The sequence below is a fragment of the Heterocephalus glaber genome, unplaced genomic scaffold (assembly GCF_053883595.1).
Source record: "Heterocephalus glaber isolate CG9 unplaced genomic scaffold, H.glaber_assembly_v1.0 deba00001572, whole genome shotgun sequence".
NCBI classification, from domain to species: Eukaryota; Metazoa; Chordata; class Mammalia; order Rodentia; family Bathyergidae; genus Heterocephalus; species Heterocephalus glaber.
This window is the reverse complement of record NW_028258357.1, coordinates 18,134,351-18,143,197: the sequence shown is the minus strand read 5'-3', so window position 1 is coordinate 18,143,197 and position 8,847 is coordinate 18,134,351.

Below are 8,847 nucleotides of genomic sequence, written 5' to 3'. Positions count from 1 at the left end.
GAGCGAATGACATTTAACTGAGATCTGAATGGCAAGAAGGAGCTGATATTTGAGGAAGGAGCACTTTGAATGGGGAACAGCAAGGCAGGTAAGTTTGAGTAACAGAAAAGAGGTCAAAAATAGGAGGAAGGGTATAAATATACAAGATTAAAAAAGAAACAGGCAGCACTAGATGGTACCAGGACATGTGAAAATTTTGTTTTTGTCCTAATTATGATGAGATGCTGAGGTAGATTTCCAAAGATGACCACAACAGTCCCCACATCCCTTTATGGTTTCCCCTTTGTAACAAAACTTTGGGGCTCCTTGGGTTAGGAGGAGAAGCCTGTTTTTCCTCTCCTGGACCTAGCCTCATAACCAACAGACTGTAAAAGAAGTGACATTGTGAGACATCTGCAACTTGGCTTGAGGCCCTTTAGCTTTCAATCTCTCCTCCTTATAATTCTCCCCTATATTTTTACCAGTTAAAAAGCCCAGTATAGCTGACTGAAGGATGAGAGGTCATGTGGAACAGAATAAGGGCATCAGTCAACAGACAGCAACAACCAACAGAGCGGCCATTTAGGCCATCCAACCACAGTCAAGTATAAAATGACTCAGTCACAAGAGTGAAACCAGGGGAGACCAGTAGAAGAACCACCTTGCTGAGCCCAATCCAAATCATTACCCTACAGAATTGTGAGCAAGCAAATAAGTTAGTGATATAAAAACTTAGTGGTAGTTTGCTAAGCAATGATAAGTAATAAAAACATTTTTGGTGTTCTAAATAAGAAATAAAATTACATTTTTATGTTTTTAAAGACCAATTTTGTCCCCAATACATTGATGAATGGATACAACTATAGGAACCAAGGTGTGATGGTTAATCTCGATTCTCAACTTGAATAGATTAAAAGGTCCCTAGGAAATTAGTAAAGCAGACTTCTGAATGTGTCTGTGGGTGTTCCTGGAGACTAAGATGACTAGCATGTAGGCCAGCAACCGGTGGGGGCGGGGGGCCCTCTCTGATTGTGGATGGCACTATCCAGTAGCTTTGCAGTCTAAATACAGCAAGAAGGGGGAAGTCAGCCTGTACTTGAAAGCTCAATTCTGCCTGACTGGGTCCATCTTTTGCTGCTATCATCAACAGTGGACTTCAGACTTCAGTTTCTTCAGCTTTTCAACACAGACTCACATCAACAACACTCCAGGGAGCTTCTCAGCCTTTAGCCTCAGCCTCTTGTTCTGAGGCTTCCACCTTTTTTGACTGAGCAGCTACTGATCCTCTGGCTCTCCAGTGTGTAGACAGCCATGTGAACTCTCTCACTTCTGATCCTGTGAGCCTATCGAGTAAATCCCTTTTCATAAATATATATATATATATATATATATATATATAGAGAGAGAGAGAGAGAGAGAGAGAGAGAGAGAGAGAGAGAGAGAGAGAGAGAGATGCTATATGGATATATAAATATACACTATTGATTCTATTCCTGGAGAGAACCCTAACCAATATACATGGATTTCAGTCTTTCTAAAAAGTATAAAAGTATGATGACCTTCATCAGAGGAGAGTGTGGCTTTCAGAGCTGTGTTGGTCCACTGGGGCCTGGAACCCTTCTCCTCACAGTGAAATCCTATCCTCAATCATATCCAATGCATGTGAAACTGCAAACACCAGAGCCCCCCCCCCTGCAAAAACAACAGCCAAAAGTCATTTGATTCTGTACCCTATTTCCACTAAGAATAGGATAAAAAAAAATTCTGATGGAAACCAGGATCATATTTTAGGCCAGAACTCATTATGAAATGTGTTCCGAAAGAAGATTAAAAAGGAAGTATCTGTGATCTCTACACTGTGGTGTTTGATTTCTGGGTCATGCTGAAATACAAGGAAGCATTACATCATTCTCAAAAATGTAAATTAAAAGATGATCTTTGAACATACAATCTTGGAGACAACTTTAAAATAAGCAGCACACTTAAAACACTGAAAAGCTATTTTGTGAAAAGCTACTATAATTAGTAAAAGCCAAGATATTTGCTCTTGCTGTGCATAATTATTTAATCTGCAGAGAAATGGGATTCACTTTGATTATATAAATAGCACTGTTTTTTAAATGGCTTCTTTAATTCATAACATTTAACCAGTTTTTATGGCTATTTATTCCTAGTACCTCATATTTTCCATTAGCTTCACAAAGATGCTAACATTATCTCCCTGGAGTGTTGTTCATCAGCTTTATGACAGTCAGATGTTATATAGATGATATAGTTTCAAAATGGGTTTTTAAAATTCTAATATAGTTGCTGTATGGAACAGTAGGAATGTATGTTAGAAAAATAAATCAGACACGGTCTCACCTACTTGACCATCCACCACTGTTAGCTACACTCCTCCAATCTATCAACAATAAAGAAGGGAGGTCTAGAGAAAGAAAAGAAATAAGAAAATTTAAATGAAGCAAGGAGGCAGGGGAAATGTGGAAGAGAATTAACAAAGAACCACAAGAGAAAAAGAAGGTAAGAAGAAATCAACTAGATGCTTGAATCAAACTTCCACAAAAGATGCCTCAGGCACAGGCTACAAAACCACTGCATAATTCCTGGGTTTCTTCAACTTAGCACACTATCTGTAGCCCATTCTGGGAAAATCATAGCTTCTGTTGGATCATGGGCAACTTTAAGGCTATGTTAGCAGCTAGAGAAGAACAGACACTCTACCCTGGAAAAAGTGAACGGATACCTCGAGATTTGGTTCATATTTCTGAGGGTTTTCTTTGAACACCCGCATCTATGAACCCCCAAACAGCAAAGTCTGAAGATCACACTTCTAGTCACTTGCACTGTCGAGCTCCCAGGGGTTCAGCCAGCTTCAGGATCCAACTGTAATCAATCTTCCTCCCTCATGACAGCCTCTCTACTTGGAAAGTGTGGCAGAGTGGGAGCTTCACCAAGAGAGCTCTGCCCCCTCCCTAGTTTTGAAAATGGAGATTGGTCCTGCTGAGCCATCGGTGCTATCCACCTCCACCGGGAGAGCTGAGGAGGACAGGGCAGTGGATCTACCTGGAAGGTCCTGCTGCATTTCTCCAAGTGCTGCTGTACCACTGGCTCGCGGGGTTGAAGTTCTCTCAAGCTGGGGGTATGTTTTTGTCATTGGCTTAACTCAAACTTTATTTCAGAATCAGATATTTCAGACAATATGAGTGGAAGGTGAAGGGGGCAGGGGGCCCTCACACTGTGACCCAAGACCACCCACTAGTTCCCCACCTCTTAAAATTTCCAACTCCTCCCAACAGAGGAATTTAACCACTTACTTACTGAATGATAGGATATAGAGAAATGGAAAGTCAGGTTAGTTTTCTCTTGAAAATATCTCCTACACTGCCAAGGATTTATCATCAAAGACTTCATCACTATTATTTACAATACTGAAAGATTAGAAATTGCCTAAAACCTCTAATTACTGACATCTAGATGTTTATCAACTTGTTCAGATTCATAACTTAAAGTAATATTTGTTCATTAATTATTATGTAAAATTGCTTGGCATTTTATATAAAGTTAGACATACATCTATCCTATCCAATTCCACTCCTGGAAAAATCAAAACATAACACAAGAAGACAAGCACACTTCTGGAAACTTCATTTATAATAGCTACCTCCTTGACACACACACACAAAATAGAAACACTCTGAATGCCCATCATTAGGAGAATGGATCAATACATTCTGGTACATCCATATAGGGTAATATTACACACCAACAGAAAATAACTAGTGATAAACACAGCAACATAGATAAATCTTTTAAATATTACATTGAGGGAAAGAAGATTCAAAAGAGTCAATTCTGTATGATTCTATTAATTTGAAGCTCAACAACAGGCAAGATCAATCTACAGTAATAGAAATAAAAATGGTGGCTACACATAAGTAAAAGTCAATTTAGACATAAACCTAAGATTTCTACATTTTCCTGAATGTAAATTACATCTTAGTGAGTTTTTAAAAATCATGTTCTCAAAGAATACTTAAAAACATGGAAATTTACTACATATGGTTAAGGATAAAAAAAATAGGTTGCAAAATTGCAGGTACAATAGGATCCCAATTTTGTTAAAAAATACATGTGAGTGGAGAAGAGATTGGAGTCACATATGCCTGAATGTCAAGTTCTGCTGCCATAGTAAGGTAATTTATATTCCCTTTACTACATTTTTCTATATCTTGAGACTTTTCTATAAAAAATAGATACTACATATTTTTAGGGAAAACTATTTTTAGCATTTTCTATAGACATCTTCTCTTTCCCATGTTCACTGCCCAAATCCTAGTCTAATCCCTCATGCTACCTTCCTGTAATAGATTCCTAGCTGACCTCCCAGACTCAAGATTCCCTCCATCAAGCTCAATGTGCTTCTCACCTGGATGTTTCTTCCTTTTTTGAAAACAGAAATCTATTTTTGTCTTATGCATGTATCTGCTCTGTTAAATTAAGGTTTAAGCTACCCCCCATGTCCAATTTCCTCCAGATGCCTTTCTTCCTGTTTGTGTTGGTCTTGTCTTTCATGTTAGAGAACTTGCAAACCAGTCTAGCAATCCCTGACTGTGTTTTCTTAAGGAACAGGAAGAAAGTAAAAAGCCCCCCCTTTATGGAACGATCTCCATTCAGAGTTTGTCTTCACCACTACGTTAAAACTGCTGTGGTTGGGCCAGGGATTTAGCTCAGTGGTTCCGTCGCCTGCCTCACAAGCTCAAGGTCCTGAGTTCGATTCTCTGCGTTGCTAAATCCAATGATCCACTCAGGGTCTTCATCTCTCAACCTAGCAGAACCGCGGACATGACACACTGCCCGCACCCTCGTCCACACCTTGCTGCTCCATCCGCCCGTAGCATCACTCTCTCAGGGTATCCCCACCCCACCCACTTTTTCCATCTCTGCTGCTGGTTCCCTTTCATCTTCCTGGTCTCTATGAAGCCACCTCTGGCTTCAGTCATGCTCCTCTCTCTGCCCCAGAATATCGATGACCTCACCTGACCTTGGGCCTGAAATCCCATGGGATGTGATGAAGATTCACACAGTTTCAGCTCTGACTGCTGCCCTGTGTAACACTGCCCAGCTGACTTCATCACTTAGACGTCAGTAGGCAAGAACATTTCCAAAATCAAACAAGCCCAAGATGTCTGATTCCTTCCCTACCAACCTTTCTCCTTCCCAGTCTCCTGCCTTTCAGTAAATGTTTTCTTTCCCATCCAAACCTGATCAGCCCTTGACACTTTAAGGGACTTGATATTCTTCGAGCACTGGCGACTTGAAGAGGCTCTTAGACCTGCATTTTCCTCCTGCCTCGAACACTTTACCCAAAAATGCTCTTGACTTGCTCCCTCACAGCCTTTGGTGGCTGCTCAAAGTTCGCTTTGTCCCTTCAACACTTGACACAGCATATCGATCTTCCTATTCCCTATCCCGTTTTGTTTGTTCTTAGCACTTAGCGCTCTGTAGCACACCATGTCCTAGATTTACTACTCGGCAGCCTTACTTTAGGCATCTGTCCTCCAGAATATAAACTTCCTGTGAGCAAAGACCTATTTTCTATGCTGAGCCCCCGGAACACTGTAAGTGCTCAAAAACTGAGCTGTTTCTTATAGGTGCTAAATAATTATTGAGGGAGTGACTGGATAACCAACACTGGATATCTCTTCCTACAGGCAGGGCTTGCTGAATGGGTCTCACATGGAGTGAACAAGCAGGGCTCTGCTTTCTTTGATGGGCAACCTGCAAATGTCACAGCTGCAAGCCCTTTTCCTTAGTGAGTTCTTTCTTGGCAAATTCCCTCACACTGTGCTTCCTTCAATCTCTTGCATACAGCCTAAAACCTTGCCTGCAGCATCCTGGGAGCTCAGCCCAGGAAAGCACCTGAAAGTTTTTGATTTTCCATATGCAGACTTTTAATTAATGTCCTTATGTTTAATAGGGTTCATTCGTTCTTCATTCATTTGACAAATATATACCAAGTAGCTACTAAGGGCCAAGCACCGTTCTCAGAACTTGAGGTACATCAGTAACCAAAATAGACTAAAATCTTTACTCTGGGGAGCTGATATTTAGCTATGGTGAGTGTTCTTGAGTGCAGAATTCCCTTCTTGAAAAGAAGCCCCCCCCATCCTCCATTAGGTAAGGGGAGGGGAATTTTCTTGATTGAGTTGGCTGGAGAGAGACTCTGGGGCTATAGCTGCTTGATAATATAGATTCTCAAAATAAAGTTTTCCTCCTTTGAGTCGTGAGTGTCTGGTACTTTGTCCCAACTTCAGAACATGACTTGAGAATTAAATGAGATCACATAAGAAAAGTTAGCGTAAGATCTGGGCCCGGCAGCACATGTCATCTAAAGGAAAGTCCAGTTTGAACCTGCCTGGAACCTATGCTCTTCTAATGAAGGTACATCTTTGTGGCCTCTGGCTTCTCCTAGAGGGAAATCAAATCGCCTTCCTATAGAAAAACTTGTTCCCTGCAACTTAGTTCAGATCTCCAGAAAGCCATACAACAAGGTCACATCAGTTGTGTGACCTTGGGGTCAGGAGACAGTTTCAGCATGCTAACAGAGAGTTCCTAAGACCCGGAACCCAAGCTAGAGCTGAGAAGCAGAGTAATCAGCACTTACTCAGTAATCTCCATATTCCTCCCAGTGCATCCACCCTTGAGGATAGAGTGGGCCCACGTGGCTAGTGCAGGCCAATGGAAAGGAACCGAAAGTCACGGTGTCACTTCTGAGTGAGGCAATGAAAACCCAGAATGCCTTCTTCTCCTTTCTCTTTCAGGGTGATGTCAGAGTTGGGATGTTCCTAATAGTGACTACAAGATGGTGAGTGGGGAAAAATAAATCCTAGATACCTGGGTGACTGTCTAAAACAATTCACTCCAACCCAACCCACACTCAACTTGCAAGACAAGAAAAAATTTAAACATTTGCTAAATAGAACCATTGAGATTTGGGGTTTGATGTATTGTTAGACTATCCCTAGGAAAATAGATCAGTTTAAGAGAACTTGCAGGGCCCAGGATGTAGCTCAGTGGTGCCACACCTGCCTGGAAAGTGCAAGGTCCTGAGTTCCATTTCCCCATACTGGAAAGAGAGGGAGAGAGAGATTTCAGCGTCCATTAATGACAGAGTGGGAAATTCAGACCAACCTTCTCAGTAGGAAAGCTAAACAAAACATTTTTTAAATCCCCGTTTAAAAGCACTGGAAGACAGCATGGTATGACCAGTTAGTTACCAGGCTACCATCTGACCAGCTGAGAGAAGATGAAAAGCCACGCTCGTGAGCCCAACATTGGAGCCCACCTTTCTCCTGGGATCAGGCCTTACTTCTGACAGCAGCAAAGCGTGATGGTGATGGCAGAGCCGTGCGCCTGACGGCCTGGTATGGGAATGGGGCAAAAGTCACAAAAGTGAGCACTTGACACTCGTAAAAGCACAGCAGTGTGAGTTGGGTCCTGAAGCCCTGTCCTTCAGGAGTGACAGTGGGCTGGAAGTACAAGACCCTTCGCATGGTCTGTGGCACAGCGTCAAATCTCGGCTTTGCAGCAGCAGTAAAGTGATCCTAGTTCACTAACGTCCTCTGCGCTCGTCCGTATCTGGATGTCTCCCCAAGCCAGACTCTCACTGGCGGGTTTTGGAGATGATGAATCATGGAGGTTCCGGAGCTAACTGTGAAGTTAGGAGGTAAGACCTGGCCGGAAGAGGCGGGGCCCTGGGACATGACCGGAAGGGGATACGGTGGTGGCTCTGCTCACGAGCCTAATTCTCTCCACAGTTCTGGCCACAAATCAAACGGAACGAGATCCGAATCAAATTCAATGGTTAGGTTCAATGTTGACCTTATGGGGAAATTTGATTTGGTTCTCATTCAATTCAGTGTATGACCAGAATCCTGGAGAGAATTAAGTCTGTGAACCGAGGCACCACTGTCTCTCTCTCCTGGCTCCTCCCTCTCTCTCTGCTTCTCGGCCACCAAGATGTGAGCGGCCTTCCTCTGCAGGGTCCTTCTGCCATGCTGCTGACCATGTAAGGACTGACGCTTCTGAAATGTCAGCCAAAATAAACCCTTTCTCTGCTAAGTTCAGGGGTTGGATATTGTGTCCCCTCAATGAAGAAGTGAGTAAGACACCTTCGGGCTCCAGGGGGGAAAAAAACAACCTACTTGGAAGAAAAGAAATTATTTTAAGCCTTAAATTATTTTTTCAAACAACTTTTCAAATACAAATTTGATACAATCAAAGAAAACCTGGTACAGGCCCAGATAAGATAATATGAAGAAGAACCAGAAAAATCAACAAAAAATAGAAACAGAATTACATGGTCTCCATACAATAGCACTGATCAGACTTGAACATCATTGTCTTTCTACTTTGTTGGACATGCAATGCAGGTTGACATTTCAGCAGAGAACTGGGTATATTTTAATGAAGAGAGAGCAGAAATGAAAAGTGAACCAATAAAAATTCTAGAACTGAAAATACAGCTGGAATTAAGACAGCCAATAACTGGCATACTGGTGCACACCTATAACCCCAGCTCTCTGGGAAGCTGAGGCAGGAGAATTGCAAGTTCAAATACATCTTGGGAAACTTACTCACTTCATGAGACTCTGTCTCAAAATAAAAAGGGCTGGGGATGTAGCTGGGTCCACTACAAAAATTAATAAATAAGAATACAATGTGTGGATTTTTATAAGATTAGACCTTACTGAAGGGAGAAATAAAGATCTGAAAAAATCAGAATGACATATAAAGAAGCTAAAAGGCTGGAAAATGCAGAACAGGTGGTCAGAGATTCCTTGAAAGAGAGAGAGAATGAAGCAA